Consider the following 19,562-nt stretch of genomic DNA (forward strand, 5'->3'; position numbering starts at 1 on the left):
AGTAAGGCATTTAACAAGGTTCCTCATGGTAGACTAGTTGACAATGTTAGATCACATGGAATACAGGGAGAACTAGCCATTTGGATAAAGAACTGGCTCAAAGGTAAAAACAGAGGGTGGTGGCGGAGTGTTGCTTGTCCGACTGGAGGGCTGTAACAGTGGTGTGCCACAAGGTTCGGTGCTGGGTTCACTGCTTTTTGTCATTTGTATAAATGATTTGGATGTTAGTAAGTTTGCAGATTACACCAAAATTGGAGGTGTAGTGGACAGTGAAGGAGGTTACCTCGGAATACAACATGATCTTGATCAGATGGGCTAATGAGCCAAGCAGAGGCAGATGGAGTTTAACTTAGATAAATGTGAGGTGCTGTATTTTAGAATGACAAATCAGGGCAGGACTTATACACTTACTCGTAAGGTCCTAGGGAGTGTTGCTGAACAAAGACACTTTGGACTGCAGGTTCATAGATCCTTGCAAGTGGAGTCTCAGGTAGATAGGATAGTGAAGAAGGCTGGGGCTGTTTTCTCTGGACCATCGGAAGCTGAGGGGTGACCTTATAGAGGTTTATAAAATCATGAGGGGCATGGATTGGTTGACGAGACAAGATATTTTCCCTATGTTGGGGAATTCCAGAAGTGGAGGGCATAGGTTTAAGCTGAGAGGGGAAAGATATAAAAGGCACCTAAGGGGCAACGTTTTCATGCAAAGAGTGGTCTGTGTATGGAATGAGCTGCCAGTGGAAGTGGTGGAGGCTGGTACAATTACAACATTTAAAAGGCATCTGGACAGATATATGAATAGGAAGGGTTTAGAGGGATATAGAGGCCAAGTGCTGGCAACTAGGACTAGATTAGGTTAGGATATTTGTTCGGCATGGAGGAATTGGACTGAAGAGTCTGTTTCCATGCCGTACATCTCTATGATTGTCTCACATATTCTATTTAAATAAATCAACTTCAATACCTGAAATAAAAATACACCAATACTCACCATTCATTGCCTTTGACTTCAATAATCCTAAACCCAACCTCGAATTAGAGATTTTGATCCTGACAAGAGCCCCCAGTTTGTTATGGATCAGACCAAACCCCCTCAAAATATATTAGGATGATAGTCTGGACCCTAACATTTTCTTATTTTAAAGGTGAATGCCGGGCATTGCATTCCAGATGCAATTCAATTTGTCAAACTACCAGTCTTGTAGCAAAACACATTTTATTTATCCACTATAATTAAAATACATCAAGATATAGGATTGGAATAACAACCCATTGGAAAATTTAAATAACAGATTATTTAATTACTAAACAGTAATTATTCCAGTCTAGTAACACCCTATAAATACATCCTTAGCAAAGGCAAATTCACAACAATAGATTGTATTACGTAATTCTAAAAGCAGGAAGAGAACCCCAGCTTTTAGCTGTAACAGAGAGAGGAAAAACAGCTTCAACATCCAGTTGAAAGACCCCAGCAGCAACTGCTACTGACAAACTAAAACTGAAAATCCTGGTTCTTTGGGAGCTTGACTCCCCCCATTCAGGCTGCTCTATTGTTCCAACTGTTTTTTAAAAAGGCCTCACAAACTGTTTACTTTATTGCCTCTGAGTAGACTGCTCATCACCTCTCTCTCAACCTTTCCTCATAAAAAGACCAGGACAAAATACCCTTCTTAATGCCACAATATCATTACAAACTAAATCCATATTCAACCTAATCCTGATCAAGAAAAGATCATCAACAGCATCTGCAACATCACCACCCATTGAGACTACACCAATGGTATCACTACCAAGCAGAGGAGCATCAAGAGTGCTACCAGCAAGTGACACCGCGTTAGCAACATTAAGCACATGACAACATCAGGAGCAACAGAGACAACATCACCTGTGCAGCGTGCCATCTCATCATTGAGAGTGATGAATGCCAAAACGACAAAATAGAGGCCTACTGCCTGAGCAATTCCATGAGTCATATTTTGAGTAAAGAAAACAAGCTTTATCAAACTCTTAAGCATTCTGATTATTTATTAAAGCTAGTTGTTATCCTTTTGTTCAGAAAAAGATAATTTAAATAGTTTTTTTAGAAGAAAAGTATTTTTATTTTATATGATTTGTAATGAGTTAGAAACTGACTGTTAAAGGAATAAATATGCTGCAATGCCACATTCACTATCTCATAGTAGTTACTTAGAAGAACAATGTATATGGAAAGATGTAAGACTTATAAATCTCTGGAATTTTTAGTGTGAAGTGATATTATTCATAACTTATGAGAACCAGAAGAGTTAATGCATTCCTTCTATATGATATAATCACTAGTGCTACCAGAAACTGGCCTAGTTCCTTCTTTAAAGCCTTGCAGTCAAGTGATAGGATTCCAATGGCTCATTAAGCACTACTTCTTTACTCAAAAATTAATAGCTGGTGTATAGCAACTTTCGATAAGACTTTACCCAGTGAATGTATGTTGTTTAATGACAATTTAACTTGGAGTAGCAGGTGAAGCAGGAACAACAGGTCTGAAAAATTAGAATAAAAAATGAGATCGTCAACGCGCTGCTTATTAAAACATTTATTACGAGGTGATGGTGGTGCAAAGTTGTACCATGTCTAACATAGAAAAGACAGCTGAGAAACAGGCTGTATGGCACAAGAAGTCTATATGATACTTATGGTTCTCGCAATCTCTAGTCATTTAATCTACCTTACTTCAGCCTTTTGATATATAATTCTATTTTTTCATGTAGTTGTCTGGTTTCCTTTTCCAGTGGAGGCACTGGAACGGGTGCAGAGGAGGTTTACCAGGATGTTGCCTGGTATGGAAGGAAGATCGTATGAGGAAAGACTGAGACACTTGGGGCTGTTTTCATTAGAGAAAAGAAGGTTTAGGGGTGACTTGATTGAGGTGTACAAGATGATTAGGGGGTTAGATAGGGTTGACAGTGTGAACCTTTTCCCGCGTATGGAGTCGGGTATTACAAGGGGGCATAGCTTTAAATTAAGGGGGGGTAGATATAGGACTGAAGTTAGGGGTAGGTTCTTCACTCAGCGAGTCGTAAGTTCATGGAATGCCCTGCCAGTACCAGTGGTGGACTCTCCCTCTTTATGGGCATTTAAGCGGGCATTGGATAGGTATATGGAGGATAGTGGGTTAGTATAGGTTAGGTGGGCTTGGATCGGCGCAACATCGAGGGCCAAAGGGCCTGTACTGCGCTGTATTCTTCTATGTTCTAAAATGCCCAATTTGCCTCAATCACTGGCTGCGATGCCAAGTTCCACATTCTAACCACTCTAGTTTAAAAAAAAATCCTCAATTTCCATTGGAATTATTAGTAGTATCATGTTTTTATAGTTATATTGTCTCAATGTTATATTCTCTCCACATTTCTCTTTCACCTATTCAGAATTGTCCAGACTTCTTTTTTCCGAAAGAGTGTGCCATGGATTTGGTCCTTTTTTTAATTAAAAAAAACTGTCGTTGTAGGAGTTGGTGTTATCCTTTTAGCCATAGGTTGAAATTTGGAAGTGAGCAGCACTTGAAAAATTAAAATTAACTCAGTTATAATGTCAACAGATATCTTGCGCCTGCGCACTGGCGAAAGGGGCCACCACGGACGCATGCGTGTTGGCTGCGTTGTCGGTGGGACAGTCAGGGGGACAGGCGGCGTTGGTGGCGGTGAGTGACAGACGGTGAGTACCGGACACCGGAATTCTCAGTCCGCAATTATACTGTCGGTTTGCTTGTGGTACGTTTAAATGTGAGTATCTTCTTTTTCGGTTGATGAGGGGATGCGCTGTCACTCTGTGCCCTCCAGGGACCCGGAGCTCGAGCCCCCAAGACAGTTGGAGCCGCGCCACCTGTCTTGGTGCAAAATGTGGAGTTTGAGCAAGGAACTTATCGTATTTTTTGTTGCATTAAGACTATATTGTAAATTGATAAGTGCACACTGATAATTGCTGCTTTGTAGCAGCCTGGGTTTTGCTTGCTCTGTTGTCAGTTGCTTGGAATTAGACTTCATTTTTGTGTTGGAAAATGTGCATATTCTCATTGCGTTGCATGTTCGGTTGGATATTGGATTTTCGTTGATGTTCTGGGTGTTGCAACAAATCGCAAAGTGAAGCCTTCAACGTTTGAAACTGTTGCTACAGTGTGAGGGTATTTTGAAATGTAAGACGGATGATCTTATTCAAGTAAATAGTGTAATCAATAACATTACGTTTGTGGAGATTTTATGTTCACATTATCAGTGTAACTTAACGACATAAAAATTGGTTGTTGCCCGAACCTGTGCTACAACATTCCTGTTACTTTAGGTATCGTTTGTTATGTAACACCGACTCTTTGTGGAGGAAGAACAACAGGAAATTGCTGTTAGCACAAAAGTTTGATTTCCCCTGTTGAGTTAAGTGTCACTTAATAAATTAAGCCCAGGATGTTATTGCTGAGAAATGCCAATCTTTCTGAGAGAATTGACTGCCTATTGAAGCATAAAACTAACACCTCTTGTTGGTTTAGTTAGATCAACTAATCTTCTCTCCTTCCACGCCCAACACACGTGCACACACCCTGCAAAGTGCTAAATATTGAGGCTCCATTTCTTCGTTATTCACAACCATCATTGCTAAACTCAAAATGCTGACCAAAGTGACTTCTGTTGTGGTTCAGTTCGCCGAGCTGGAAATTTTTGTTGCAAACGTTTCGTCCCCTGTCTAGGTGACATCCTCAGTGCTTGGGAGCCTCCTGTGAAGCGCTTCTGTGGTGTTTCCTCTGGCATTTATAGTGGCCTGTCCCTGCCGCTTCCGGTTGTCAGTTTCAGCTGTCCGCTGTAGTGGCCGGTATATTGGGTCCAGGTCGAAACGCCACGACCAGCTATCCTTAGTAGCCACACACGCAGACGACAAGCAACATGAATTCGACTGGGACAACACTACCATTATAGGGCAAGCCAAACAAAGAACAGCCAGGGAATTCCTAGAAGCATGGCACTCATCCACAAACTCCATCAACAAACACATCGACCTGGACCCAATATACCGGCCACTACAGCGGACAGCTGAAACTGACAACCGGAAGCGGCAGGGACAAGCCACTATAAATGCCGGAGGAAACACCACAGAAGCGCTTCACAGGAGGCTCCCAAGCACTGAGGATGTCACCTAGACAGGGGACGAAACGTTTGCAACAAAAATTTCCAGCTCGGCGAACAGAACCACAACAACGAGCACCCGAGCTACAAATCTTCCACCCAAACTTTAAAGTGACTTCTTTTAAAAGTTTGCTTATTTGCAGCTAAGGCAGTCTAAGCAGTTCAAACTTTTTGCTAAGGAACAAATTTAACTGTGACTTGGATTTGAGTCTTTACAGCATTGAAGGACAGCTGCTAATCGTCCTCTAGTACAAGGAGAAAAGACAATTATGATCCAGTAAACAATGTAATGGTATTCTATTTCATAAATCTTTAAATTTAAGCATGATTTATAGTTGGTACAAGCTTGAATCCATGCTTGTCTAATTCTATATTATGCTATTCATTGTAGAATTCATCAGTGCTGTGGAAGCTTTGCATTGTTATAATGTAACACTGACAAAACAACTACGATCAAGCCGTTGAGTAGTGGCACCCTTGTCACTGTGCACATTTTGCAGGACTGCCATTTGACAATGCAGACTGTTTCTTTTCATATATAGGTAAACGGACAAAGTATTTTCCCTGGGGTGGAGTCGTCCAGAACTAGAGAGCATAGGTTTAGGGTGAGAGGGGTAAGATATGAGAGACCTAAGGGGCAAGTTTTTCACGCAGAGGGTGGTGTGTGTGTGTGTGTGTGTGTAATGAGTTGCCAGAGGAAGTGATGGAGGCTGTTACAATCGCAACATTTAAGAGGCATCTGGATGGATATATGAATAGGAAAGGTTTGGAGGGATATGGGCCGGGTGCTGGCAGGTGGGACTAGATTACATTGGGTTATCTAGTCAGCATGGACGAGTTGGACCGAAGGGTCTGTTTCTGTGCTGTACATCTCTTTGACTCTATATAATGATCTTCTTGAATTCTTGTCAAAACTCACTTAATCCCTTTTGTCCATCATCCATGTCCTTGCTTACTGCAGTGGCTCCTTGATAAACAATAAAATATAACACATTAAAATTCTCAAATTTATTTTCAGATCCTTCCAAGACTTCAATCCTTTCCAATTCTGTTGTTGTTCCAGTTCTGTAAGCTTCTGAGATCTGTGCTTCTCCAATTCTGGGTACCCTGACCATCCCCACATTTAGTTTCTCCACCATATTATTCAACTTGTAGTCTTTTTGGATTGGAGAGAATTGACTGTTTGTGGTTATAAAAAAATCCTGGTTTTCCAAAAACAAATGCTGACTGTTAATAATATAAAATAACTGTTTTTTAAAAATTTTGGTTCTTGTATCTAATTTCCCAAAATCCAAGTAGAAGTTAAGCTCGTAATGATGGAACTTATTCTCTGGTTTCTCCAATGTGACATTATATACACTACATGGCCAATATGTCATTGTTTTTATTTGGCTTTTGTTTTTGTTACTGGGTTGTCCTGCTTGATATTGCACGTAACATTAGTTCTGACATTTATGCATTGGAGCAGGAGTAGGCCTTCCAGCCCTTATTTTAAAAAAAAAATTCCCCCAGCTTCTTCTTGTTTGCTTTTTTTAACTTACAACATTTTAAAAATCATTTTCTAACCCCAAATTATTCTAACTCAGAAGCTGAGTGAACTATTTCATTTGATGTCATCTGTGCAGGGTGCCCTTTTATATCCTCACCTCAGTAAATAACATTATAATAGTACAGTTCATTGATGTTCTCTCCTTAATGTTGTTGAGTGAAATGCAAGTGATCTAAGTATCACATTCTTCTTGGTGTTAAATTTCAGTGGTGATTCAGAAACAACAAAACCATGTTGTGTAGAGTGGGGTGTGATGACCCAAATTCAATATCAAATCTACTTGAGTTACTAGTGCTGACACTAACTTTTCTTTTGTCAATATCTTATTTCAATTCCAGTCCCCCTGAAAATTCAGAAACCAGTACAATTTACATTTGTGGTTATTTTTTAAATTTGCATGTTTTATACCATAAGAAATGGGACCACAAGTTAGGTCATTCAGCCCATTGAATGTGCCCTGCCATTCAATCATTGACAGGCAGGAGGCTGGAAGGTCACAGCAAGCCAGGCAGCATCAGCAGGTGGAGCAGTTGACGTTGCATGTGAAACCCTTCAGGACTGCGGGTGGGTGTCAGGAGAGTTGCAGTTCTGCACCCACCCCCAGTCCCGAAGAGGGGTCATACCTGGAATGTCGACTTCACCTCCTAATGTGCCTGGCTTGCTGTGTTCTTCCAGCCTAATGCCTGTCTACCTTGGATTCCAGCATCTGCAGTTTCGTCTTTGTCTCCTGCCATTCAATCAGGGCTGGTACGTTTCTCAAGGAGAAAATGAGGACTGCAGATGCTGGAGATTAGAATCAAAGAGTGTGGCACTGGAAAATCACAGGAATTCCTGATGAAGGGCTTATGCCCAAAACATAGACTCTCCTGCTTCTTGGATGCTGCCTGACCTGCTGTGCTTTTCCAGTACCACACTTTTTGACTCTGATACGTTTCTCAACTCCATTCTCCCACTTTATCCCTGGAACCCTTGATCCCTTTTATAATCAGATACCTATCTATCTCTAAATATACTCTGACTATATACAAAATATACTGTATATTTAGTGCCCTATTTTGTTCCATCTAAGACTGGATATTAAAATATGAATTGTTTTTGGTTTTCCTTGTTTTCTACTCAGGCACATCTCTGTTGCAAAGGTTTTTGGCTGTTTTGCAAAGTATATTCCAATATCCTCCCTTCCTCTTGTCAAATGTGTCAGAAGCACTAAACTCAATTTGCTGTGCAGAATTACTTCAGTAAGGCGTTCGACAAGGTTCCCCATGGGACACTGATTAGCAAGGTTAGATCTCAAGGAATACAGGGAGAACTAGCCATTTGGATACAGAACTGGCTCAAAGATAGAAGACAGAGGGAGGTGGTGGAGCGTTGTTTTTCAGACTGGAGGCCTGTGACCAGTGGAGTGCCACAAGGATCGGTACTGGGCCCGCACTTTTTATGATTTACATAAATGATTTGGATGCGAGCATAAGAGGTTCAGTTAGTAAGTTTGCAGATGACACCAAACTTGGAGGTGAAGTGGACAGCGAAGAGGGTTACCTCAGATTACAACAGGATCTGGACCAGATGGGCCAATGGGCTGAGAAGTGGCAGATGGAGTTTATTTTCGATAAATGCGAGGTACTGCATTTTGGGAAAGCAAATCTTAGCAGGACTTATGCACTTAATGGTAAGGTCCTAGGGAGTGTTGCTGAACAAAGAGACCTTGGAGTGCAGGTTCATAGCTCCTTGAAAGTGGAGTCACAGGTAGCTAGGATAGTGAAGAAGGCGTTTGGTATGCTTTCCTTTATTGGTCAGAGTATTGAGTACAGGAGTTAGGAGGTCATGTTGCGGCTGTGCAGGACATTGGTTAGGCCACTGTTCGAATATTGCATGCAGGTCTGGTCTCCTTCCTCTCAGAGCAATGTTGTGAAACTTGAAAGTGTTCAGAAAAGATTAACAAGGATGTTGCCAGGGTTGGAGGATCTGAGCTACGGGGAGAGGCTGAACAGGTTGGGGCTGTTTTCCCTGGAGTGTCGGATGCTGAGGGGTGACCTTATAGAGGTTTACAAAATTATGAGGGGCATGGATAGGATAAATAGACAAAATCTTTTCCCAGGGGTCGGGGAGTCCTGAACTAGAGGGCATAGGTTTAGGGTGAGAGGGGAAATATATAAAAGAGACCCAAGGGGTAACTTTTTCACAGAGTGGTACGTGTATGAAATGAGCAGCCAGAGGAAGTGGTGGAGGCTGGTACAGTTGCAACTTTTAAGAGGCATTTGGATGGGTATATGAATAGGAAGGGTTTGGTGGGGTATGGGCCAGGTGCTGGCAGGTGGTACTAGATTGGGTTGGGATATCTAGTCGGCTTGGACGGGTTGGACTGAAGGGTCTGTTTCCATGCTGTACATCTCTATGACTCTAAGTCTGATTTGTAATGCAGTGCACTCCTTTCTTATTAAACAGAGACATAGAATGCCTGTAGCAAAAGAAATCTTATTAAATAAGTAACACTGAGCATTTTCCTAAACTTTCACCATATAACCGCCTAACATCCAACTTCCCCATGTACTTCCAGTTAAACGGTTTAATATCCCATTTTGAAAATTTTTTTAAAATTGTATCTCTTATAGCATTTTCCTGACCAGCAGACATCTGAGTGATTTAAAGCCAACAAAGTACTTTTGAAGTGTAATCATTGTAATTTAGGAAATGTGGCAACCAGTTTGTGGAAGGTTGCTTCCACAACAAAAATGTGATACTAATCAGGTAATTGTTTTTGAGATATTAATTGTGCAATAAATATTGACCACAGCACAGAGAGAACTTCATATTGTGCCGTAGGATCATTTATATCTACTTGAAGAGGCAGATGAGCTTAATGTCTCCCCTTTAAAAAGACAGCTCTTCTGACAGTGCAGCATTAATTCAGCATTGCAGTATCAGCCTCTGTTTTGTGCCCTGGAATGGGACTCGAATTAGGAAACATCTGATCAAATTGATAGTGCTATCAACTGAACCAGGGCTGTCAGTTAGTGTTTTGAAGAAACATTATTGTCATTATTGGTTCTTAGTTGTTTGCAACAACATCCTGGAAATTAATATTTAACCCCTGGAAACTCCAGAAGGGTTGGTCACCCAATCGGAACATTGTTTTTATTCTAATTAAGTCACAAGTCTACATTCCTTCTGATGTTTTCTTTCTAGAAGAATAGAATTGAAAAGTGAACTGTTGGCAAACCCTGTATCAAATATTGGATTTTTAAATTTATTCACAGATCATGAACAGCGCTTGTCCCTAACTGCCTTTAAGAAGATGATGTGAATTTTTTTTGACTGCTAGGCCATTTCTGAAGACGGCGCTGAAAAATGTGTTGCTGGAAAAGCGCAGCAGGTCAGGCAGCATCCAAGGAACAGGAGAATCGACGTTTCGGGCATAAGCCCTTCTTCAGGAATGAGGAAGGTGTGCCAAGCAGGCTAAGATAAAAGGTAGGGAGGAGGGATTTGGGGGAGGGGCGTTGGGAATGTGATAGGGGGAAGGAGGTTAAGGTGAGGGTGATAGGCCAGAGAGGTCGGGAAGAAGATTGCAGGTCAAGAAGGCAGTGCTGAGTCCGAGGGTTGGGACTGAGATAAGGTGGGGGGGAGGGGAAATGAGGAAGCTGGAGAAATCTGAATTCATCCCTTGTGGTTGGAGGGTTCCTCGGCGGAAGATGAGGCGCTCTTCCTCCAGGCGTCGTGTTGCCATGGTCTGGCGATGGAGGAGGCCAAGGACCTGCATGTCCTTGGCGGAGTGGGAGGGGGAGTTAAAGTGTTCAGCCATGGGGCAGTTGGGTTGATTGGTGTGGGTGTCCCAGAGGTGTTCTCTGAAACGTTCCGCAAATAGGCGGCCTGTCTCCCCAATGTAGAGGAGGCCACATCGGGTGCAGCGGATGTAGTAAATGATGTGTGTGGAGATGCAGGTGAATTTGTGACGGATATGGAAGGATCCCTTGGGGCCTTGGAGGGAAGTGAGTGGGAAGGTGTGGGCGCAAGTTTTGCATTTCTTGCGGTTGCAGGGGAAGTTGCCGGGAGTGGAGGTTGGGTTGGTGGGGGGTGTGAACCTGACGAGGGAGGCGCGGAGGGACTGGTCTTTCCGGAAAGCTGATAGGGGAGGGGAGGGAATTATATCCCACCACCGAGGATATATTTCCTGGCACCTTCCCCTGCAACCGCAAGAAATGCAAAACTTGCGCCCATACCTCCCCCCTCACTTCCCTCCAAGGCCCCAAGGGATCCTTCCATATCCGTCACAAATTCACCTGCACCTCCACACACCTTTTACTGCATCCGCTGCGGCCTCCTCTACTTTGGGGAGACAGGCCGCCTACTTGCGGAACGTTTCGGAGAACACCTCTGGGACATCCGCACCAACCAACCCAACCGCCCCGTGGCTGAACACTTTAACTCCCCCTCCCACTCCGCCAAGGACATGCAGGTCCTCGGCCTCCTCCATCGCTAGACCATGGCAACATGACGCCTGGAGGAAGAGCGCCTCATCTTCCGCCTAGGAACTCACCAACCACAAGGGGATGAATGCAGATTTCTCCAGCTTCCTCATTTTCCCCCCCTCTTCTCTTTTCCGCCCCCTACCCCCACCTTATCTCAGTCCCAACCCTCGGACTCAGCACCGCCTTCTTGATCTGCAATCTTCTTTCCGGCCTATCACCCTCGCCTTAACCTCCTTCCACTTATCGCATTCCCAACACCCCTCCCCCAAGTCCCTCCTCCCTACCTTTTATCTTAGCCTGCTAGGCACATCTTCCTTATTCCTGAAGAAGGGCTTATGCCTGAAACATCAATTCTCCTGCTCCAGGGATGCTGCCTGACCTGTTGCACTTTTTCAACTCTGAACTCCAGCATCTGCAGTCCTCACTTTCTCCCATTTCTGAAGATAGTTAAGTTGACCACATTACTGTGGCTGTGGAGTCACATGTACTCAGACAAAGTAAGGATGCCTGATTTGCCTTCAGGTTTCTACTAAACTAAATTTTTAAGATAATCTGGTACTTCTATGGTTATAAAACCTCTGCTGGTCTAGTCCTCTAGTACATAGTCACTGGATTACTAGTACGTAGGATGGCAGCATAATGACTACTGACACTTGGAGTACCATGTACAGTTTTGATTGTCACATTACACAAAAATGAGAGAAGCACTGGAAGGTCACAAGACTGGATGATACCAAAATGAAATTATACCATTTGGGAAGAAAGAACAGGCTGTGTCTCTTTTCACTTGACCTAACAGAAGTTTTTAATAATGTAAAAGGTTTTCACTTGTGAGGAAAAACAAAATTAAAGGCCAATAATAGATGTTGGCTTGAAATCAAGAAAAATTCAAAAGAACCTTTCTTTTCCTGAGAGTGGGGAGAATGTGGAACTTGCTACCATAGAAGGTGGTTGGACAAAATCGTATAGTTTTAAGGGAAAGCTGGATTTAACACGCACAAGAAGAAAGTAGAAGGTTATGTGGATAAAGTTAAAAGGCAGAGAATACAAGGAGGCCAAAGGGGTCATCAAGACCAAAATAGGCGAGTCAGACTGACTGACCTATCTTTGCAGTGGGTGATGTAAATCCCTGTCAAGTGATCATAAGGTCTGTGCTTCATCTTCAAAGAGATTGGATTTAGACCATTGTTCAAGATTCCTGCTTTTATCCCAGTTGGTGATAATGAAGCAGTAGTGATATAGATTGAAGTTTAAGATGATGTGGCTTGGAGGGGATCTTGCATGTGGTGGTGTTGGGTAGAGAGAGAAGTGCAGAGGAGTGTATCCCAGAGATTGGGGCCTAGGCAACTGAGGGTATGGCCAACAATTGTGGAGCGATTGAAATCCAAAAAACTCCAAGAGGCTAGAATAAGAGAAGCACTGAAATGGGCCAGAGGACATTACCGTCTGGGAACTTCAAGGTGGGCATCCTTGGAAGAGGCTTTGCAGTAACTGCACAGTTGGGGAGGAATTTCCAAACAAGGATATGAATTTTAAAATTCGTGCAAAATGCTACTTAAAGTCAAAGTATTACTTGATCAGTTTCCAGTGTAGGTCAGCAAGTGCAGGTGTGATAAATGAATGGGACATAGCAAGGGTTAAGATGAGCAGTAGAGTTTTGGATGATCTAAAGTTTAAAAAGAAGATATTCAAGTATTCTTACGACAGATTAATAAAATTGTCATTTTATGCTTCTATTTGCACTATTCACAAAGAGACTTTGATACACTTAAGTGGGCAAAACTGGCATATGTGTTTCAGTCCAGGGTTTTGTTGAGCAATCCATCTTGGGACATTAAAAAGGACAGAGTAAAGTATATTTTAAGTGGTGTAAAGCTGGCAGCTGTGGAATTCTAGAGATTTAGGCATTCAAGTACACATGGAACAAATTTTGAAGGACAGACTAGCCTACTCCTGCCGCTAAGTCCGATGTTTCTAGGGGATGAAGTCCTAGACAAGAGGGCATAACCTTAAAGTCAGAGCCAGATGATTTAGACAATAAGTTTGGAAGCATCTCTGCATACAAAGTTGCTGGATGTGTGGAACCACAGCAAGAGAGAATTGCTAACACAATTAATTTTAAATCTGAACCTTTCTTCCTAATTGATGCTATTAAGGGAGAGGGACTCAAAGCGGTTGGATGGAGTTGGGATGCTGAATGCCATTGTCCTGTTACATTGTTCCTGACTGAGCTTGTTATATCACTGTGCAGTGTAGCATACAGGTAGCAAAACATGTTCTCTTTGAGGCTGGATTTGGGGAGACGATGAGTTAATAGGCTATAACGTAAGGACAGCCTACATAATATTCTACTTGATGTTCTATTATGCCATTAGCACTTGGACCACACAAATAAAAGTGGTGGCAGTATTGCACAGCAGGCCAGTCGACGTTTTTAAAGAGGAGTGTGGACTTCACAGTTCACTCGTAATGGTGAATTACTTCCCAAGAGCTGCATGCAGATTTTCAAAGCAGGAACCCACCCAACGCATCAGGGTTATCTTTTTCAAGCTCAATTCAAGCAGTTTCTGTTTGGGACCATATTGAGACATCAGAAATTACAGTGTAGATCACAAGTATGTTGCTAGTGCAGGGAAGCATAAATATTTAAAGGAAATTTTGAAACATTGTGCTGTTTTAGAGTCAATCATACAGAACAGAAACAGACCCTTCGATCCAATTCGTCCATGCCACCAAGTTTCCCAATATAAACTAGTCCCACATTGCTTGCGATTAGCCTGTATCCCTCTCAACCTTTCCTATTCTTGTACTTCTCTAAATGTCTTTTAAATTTTGTAACTGTGCCTGCATTTACCACTTCCCTTGGCAGTTCATTCCATATACAAATCATTCTCTGAATGAAAAGGTTGCCTCTCGGGTCCCTTTTAAATCTTTCTCCTCTCATCTTAAAAAATGCCCCCTTGTTTTAAACTTCCCTAGGAAAAATATCTTTGCTATTAACCTGATCTCTGCCCCCTCATGATTTTATAAACCTCTGTAAGGTCACCGCTCAACCTCCTTCGCTCCAGGGAAAAGTCTCAGCCTATCTAGCCTCTCCGTATAATTCAAGCTCTCCAGTTGCAGCAAAAGCCTTGTAAATCTTTTCTGAACCCTCTCAAATTTAATGATATCTTTCCTATAGCAGAGCAACTAGAACTAGACACAATACAGTCTGTTCTGATATAATGCGGTAGTTCCGTTCTCATGCCATTCTCACATCATAAGAAACATGGCCAGGATTGCATTATAGACCATACAGATAAGGAAAGTTCGTGTTCTACAAATGTGTAAATTCTTTAATTGCATTAAAGTCAATTCGCCTTGACGAAACACCTATTATAGCAGAACTGACTGTACTCCGAAAGTGGCCTCATTAACCTCTGTACAGTTTCAACATGATGTCCCAGCTGCTATACTCAGTGGTCTAACCAATGAAGTCAAGTGTGCTAAACACCATTTGGAGTACTGTGTCTACCTGTGAAGCAAGTTTGAAAGGACTATGCACCTGAACCCTAGATCTTTCTGTTCAGTAGCACTACCCAGGGACCTAACATAAATTGTATAAGCGCTGCCCTTGTTTGCCTTACTAAAATGCAATCCCTTGTGTTTATTCATATTGAAGAACAATCACTTAGGACTTCTCTGCGACTCTGAACACATTCAGTATTATAGGTCTTATTGAACAACTTTGAGCTCATTTCAGGAACAGTCTTTTAAATTCTGTTAGTAAGAATATCGAAAAAGCTTGTAGTCTTCTTCATTGGTCATCATCCAGTTAATCATGTTAAAAATAGTCATGGTCATACAGAGCAAAAACAGACCTTTCAGTCCAACCTGTCCACGCTAACCAGCCATTCCAATCTGACTTAGTCCCATTTGACAGCATTTGGCACATATCCCTCCAAACCCTTCCTATTCATATATCCATCCAGATGTCTTTTACATGTTGTAGTTGTGCCTGCCTCCACTATTTCCTCTGACAGCTCATTCCATGCACACACCACCCTCTTCATGAAAACGTTGTCCCTTGGGTCCCTTTTAAATCTTTCACCTCTCAACTTAAACCTTTGCCCTCTACCTCTGGACTCTCCCACCTTAGGAAAAAGACTTTGCTGATTCACCCTACCCATGCCCCTCATAATTTTATAAACCTCAATAAGATCACCCCTCAGCCTTTGCAACAGGGAAGAAAAGCCCCAGCCTAACCAACCTCTGCCTATAAGTCAAATCGTCCATACTCAGCAATGTCCTTGTAAATGTTTTATATAAAGCCTGTCAACCTTGGCCTTGATTTTCCACTGGACAGTGTTATTATGGCATCTTAGATAGAAGCTATGCATGGGGACCTGTGCAATTCCCAGCGTAGCACACTCCAAACAAATTGCCTGTGAAGTTGAATATTTCTTCGGGCATTTTTTATACACATGGAATACTCCAAATGTCTCAATTTAAATTTGTTGGAGTTGAGGAGATTAACAGGTGATTTGGCCTTCAAAATTTGGAATAGATGAGAATGCAGTGAATAGAAGACTGATTCTAGATCCATGAGAGAGATCAAATATAGCTGTAAGATCTTTGACTGAAAACAGGAGAAACATTTTTCCCCTGTAAATGATAGTGAGACTGTTGAATACACCACTGAAGTCAGTGATTGGCAGAAACCAGGAATTAAAGATATTTAAGATTTGAATTATAAGGTTGATTGAAGCAAAGTGCAATAAATGGTGGAGGAACAGGTACATGGTTTAAGGATATTCTGTGCAGAATAACCATCAACACGACGGGTTGTGTCTAATCGCCTGTTTCTATTTGGTAATTGCTATAACAATTTTATACTTAAAAATTCATATTCACTGAACATGTGGGAAGAAGCTAACATTTGACAAGACTTAGGTACAAACCAAGGATCAAAATAAGGTTTTTGTCTTGAGGGCTACTGTTTGATTTTCTGGGGCAACTTTTTCATTCGCTGCAACATATTCATTAAATGATACTGTTTCGTAGTAACAATGCCTTCTTTGTGTTGACATGAAGGATTTGGATATGCTTATAAGAGAGCCTAAAAAAAAAATCAATATTTCCAATATCAACCTCCATTTAACTTAAAGCCACAACCTACCAGGAGAGCATTAATTTCCTGGACACAACAATGTTAAATGTGTACAAGGTAACAGACCTGAGTTAATAGAGGAAATTTTCAAAATAATTGGCATGCTTTTACACGTAAGCCATCACCATAAACACCTTCAGCAGAATGAAGAGGACACAGCTAATGAGTTTCCATTGTACATGTGTGAAGTTGAAATATTTTAGCAAGGCCATTCAAACCCTATTTCCTGCATTTTGGATCTCAATCTGAGACTTAAGTTTAACAATTGATAGTGTTCATTACAGTAGGACCCACTGCATTTTTACCAAATATAGTAAGTCCTCAATGCAAGCAGGCCCATACTAGATATTTTGCATTCATTTGCAAGGATTAACTATCATAGTGATTTGAGGTTTTCTTGGATCACAGTTAGCTGAATATTCTTTTGCTGACCAATTTAAAACTTTTTGGTTGCCTTTGTAGTCTCATTATGCTGTCATAATCCTCTTGCAACCCATTCCACTCCTCTTCAAACCATCTTGCGTCATCTTCAACATCATGCAAATGTGATACTTCATTCTGTTGTCATCGCTTGTGCTGCTACTTCAGCCTCCTCACTACTACCAGGGCTCCTGCATCTCTTAGCCATTGGTTCTCGCATGTGCACTCTCTTGCTCTTGGTTTCATAGCTTCAGACCCTCCATTCTGGCTTTTCTTTCACTTCAGTTTTGCCTTTGATTAAAATTGCCAGTGATGAATTCTTAGGCTGTAACCAAATATAATTTTAACATTACTAGCAAATGCCTTTATAGTGTAAATATAATGTTCAGATAAAAATGCCACACTCAGTCCCTGCCAATCTGTGCAAAAAAGATTGTTTTGTGAATATAAATTCAAAAAATGCTTTTGCTGTTTTCTACTTGTACTGCAGTATACTGTGATAAGCGAGTTTCAGATATGTTAAATAGTTCTTAAAAGCAGCTGCCATTCTCGCAGTGTAATCACGTTCTCCTTTACAACAATCAGCACAGAATTTGTTCTGCATACCTCCCTGGTGTACTGCCAGAAATTGATCAGCCAGTGAGCTTGCTGAGTAACTTAATTGAGCCTAGATACCCTTAGCTTAGCTTCCATTTTATGCTTGTACATTCTTGAGTTCCTGTGCAGTTATTTATATCTAATACCTTTTTATTTAATATTCATCCTGAATTAACCAGAGAGAATACACTGTTAACTTTTGTGTTAAAAGCACTATATTGCATTGTAATTGGTTTTATGGGCTAGATTAGTTACATGTGAGGTTGTAGTACAACAAATTTACCCAAGGTCAGAACCTCCGTATGATGCAGTAAGGTATTTACACCATGACCCAATGCACAAATAACCCTGTGTTGCAGTAACCTAGTTTTTTTTTTGCAGCTTTTTAAAATAATGATTTGTTTGAGTTTGATATTGGAGGTGAGCGTGGAAATGTGCAGTTAAGTTTTTATACTATTGTTTTAATGCTGTGTTGCTGATTGGTACCAAAGCACAAGCCAGGAAATGTGATGTACCCTTCTTAATCTAGGTTTTCCAACTAAGTGAAATAATGTTTGGCAGCAAGATTACAATTGGAAACCTATTTGGCCGTGATCCTGGCTTAAAAATATGAGGAAAGAAACAAAAGCACTGTTAATGTTTCTGATGGAAATATTTTAAATTAGTAACTTTCAGAATTTCAAAATGAAGTGGATATATTGTGGTCAAAAGTAGGAAGGGAAAATGTGCAGAGGAAGCATGAATAAAATCATTTTCTCAGTTAAGTGTGGCTGGCTGATAGCAACGGGTGGTGAGTCAGTGGGTGTAAGCTGCTGGTGGAGTATCATGGGATAAGTATTAAGACAGCTGCTTGTAATATTAGTAAGTAAAGTTCAGGATGGAATATTTTCTAAGCTGCAGTTTGTAGCTGACACCATCATTTTCATTTTTCTAAGCCTCCCATTCTTTGTTGTTTACGTACCTTTTTATTACTTTTGTATTGTGATGCCCCTCTCTATTTCTTGACTGTGATCTGTTAGACCATTTCACTTATTCTCAGAGATCATAATATCCCTACAGTACAGAAAGAGGTCGTTCAGGTCTGCACCAACCCTCTGAAATGCATCATACCCAGACACACCTCCAAATCCCTGTCACCCCTCATTTACCAATCTCCTTGTGTATCATCACCTATTCACAGGTCACTTGATAGCATGCTTACCTTGGAGTTATTGATTCCCACTTCAGGATATGAGTACACAAAAACAAGGCTGACATTCTAGTTCAGAAAAAGAGAGCATTTGACTGTTGAAGATCCTTTTTGAATGAGATGTTAAAGCAAGGCCCCATCTGCCTGTTGGGATCCCATGGAACCATTTTAAAGAAAAACAGGCAAATTATCCTCTATCTGGGTCACTGTTTATTCCTTGGTCAACATTACAAAGAACATATTATAGTATCTGATTATTATCACAGTTTTGCGGGAGTTTGCTGAATTCAAGTTAGCTGCTGCATTTACTACAATAGAACAATAATTGTTCAAAAGTACTGGCTTACGATTGTAGTGGAAAGCCTGTGTTGGCATGGGAGCCACACTGCTCTGCCAGTTGCACCATGATTCAATAACCAAAATAATCAATTGATTCCCTTTTGTACTACTATCCAAAAATAAATGAAACTTTCACCAGATTTTTTTCAAAAAGTGAACTCAAAATAATCCATTTATTATAATGCATCTGATTCTTAAAATACATGACAAACTGGTTAACATTTTAATTATAATGCAGAATAAGAACGATATACCTTTAATTACAAAATCAAAGACCCAATCCATAAAAAACAATGCTGTCTGCAGAGATTACACAATTTACTTTTCTATTTTACAGACCAAAGTCCAGGGAGGGATACAAGAAAACCATTTACACAGAGGCTTCCACACTCTCAAATCCAGGATTTTCAACACTTACGAAGCCTTAACTCTATCTATTATTTCCCTGAAAGCTTTCTTGCCTTTTTCCCCATAAATACTTTCCTTATGCAGCAGGCAAGCCAAAACACACGTTGACCTGTTGACTTTGTGTTTAAAATAAAGTAAAACCCTTTTAAATCCAGAAAATCCCCAAATAGTTCCATCCCTTGTAGCTTTTTCACGTATTCCTTAAATGTAAATATCTATTCCCAACTCTTAATTGGCTATAATGAGTTTTGAGACATTTAGTGGTTGTGCAAAATGTAAGTCTTTTCTGCTGTTA

The 19,562-nt window shown here is 41.1% G+C and overlaps 1 protein-coding gene across 1 annotated transcript in view; it reads left to right on the forward strand.

Annotated features, from left to right (window-relative positions):
* The first annotated feature begins 3,634 nt into the window (after window positions 1-3,634).
* Window positions 3,635-19,562, forward strand: part of tbc1d24 (TBC1 domain family, member 24) — a 44,096-nt gene continuing 28,168 nt past the window's right edge. Inside the window, exon 1 of the mRNA XM_043711483.2 lies at window positions 3,635-3,693. The gene's annotated coding sequence lies outside the window, so the exon portion shown is untranslated. The remainder of the gene's footprint in view (window positions 3,694-19,562) is intronic.

Source organism: Chiloscyllium plagiosum, unplaced genomic scaffold, assembly GCF_037043375.1.
Source record: "Chiloscyllium plagiosum isolate Xiang-an unplaced genomic scaffold, Cpla_swu_hap1 HiC_scaffold_20, whole genome shotgun sequence".
NCBI lineage: Eukaryota > Metazoa > Chordata > Chondrichthyes > Orectolobiformes > Hemiscylliidae > Chiloscyllium > Chiloscyllium plagiosum.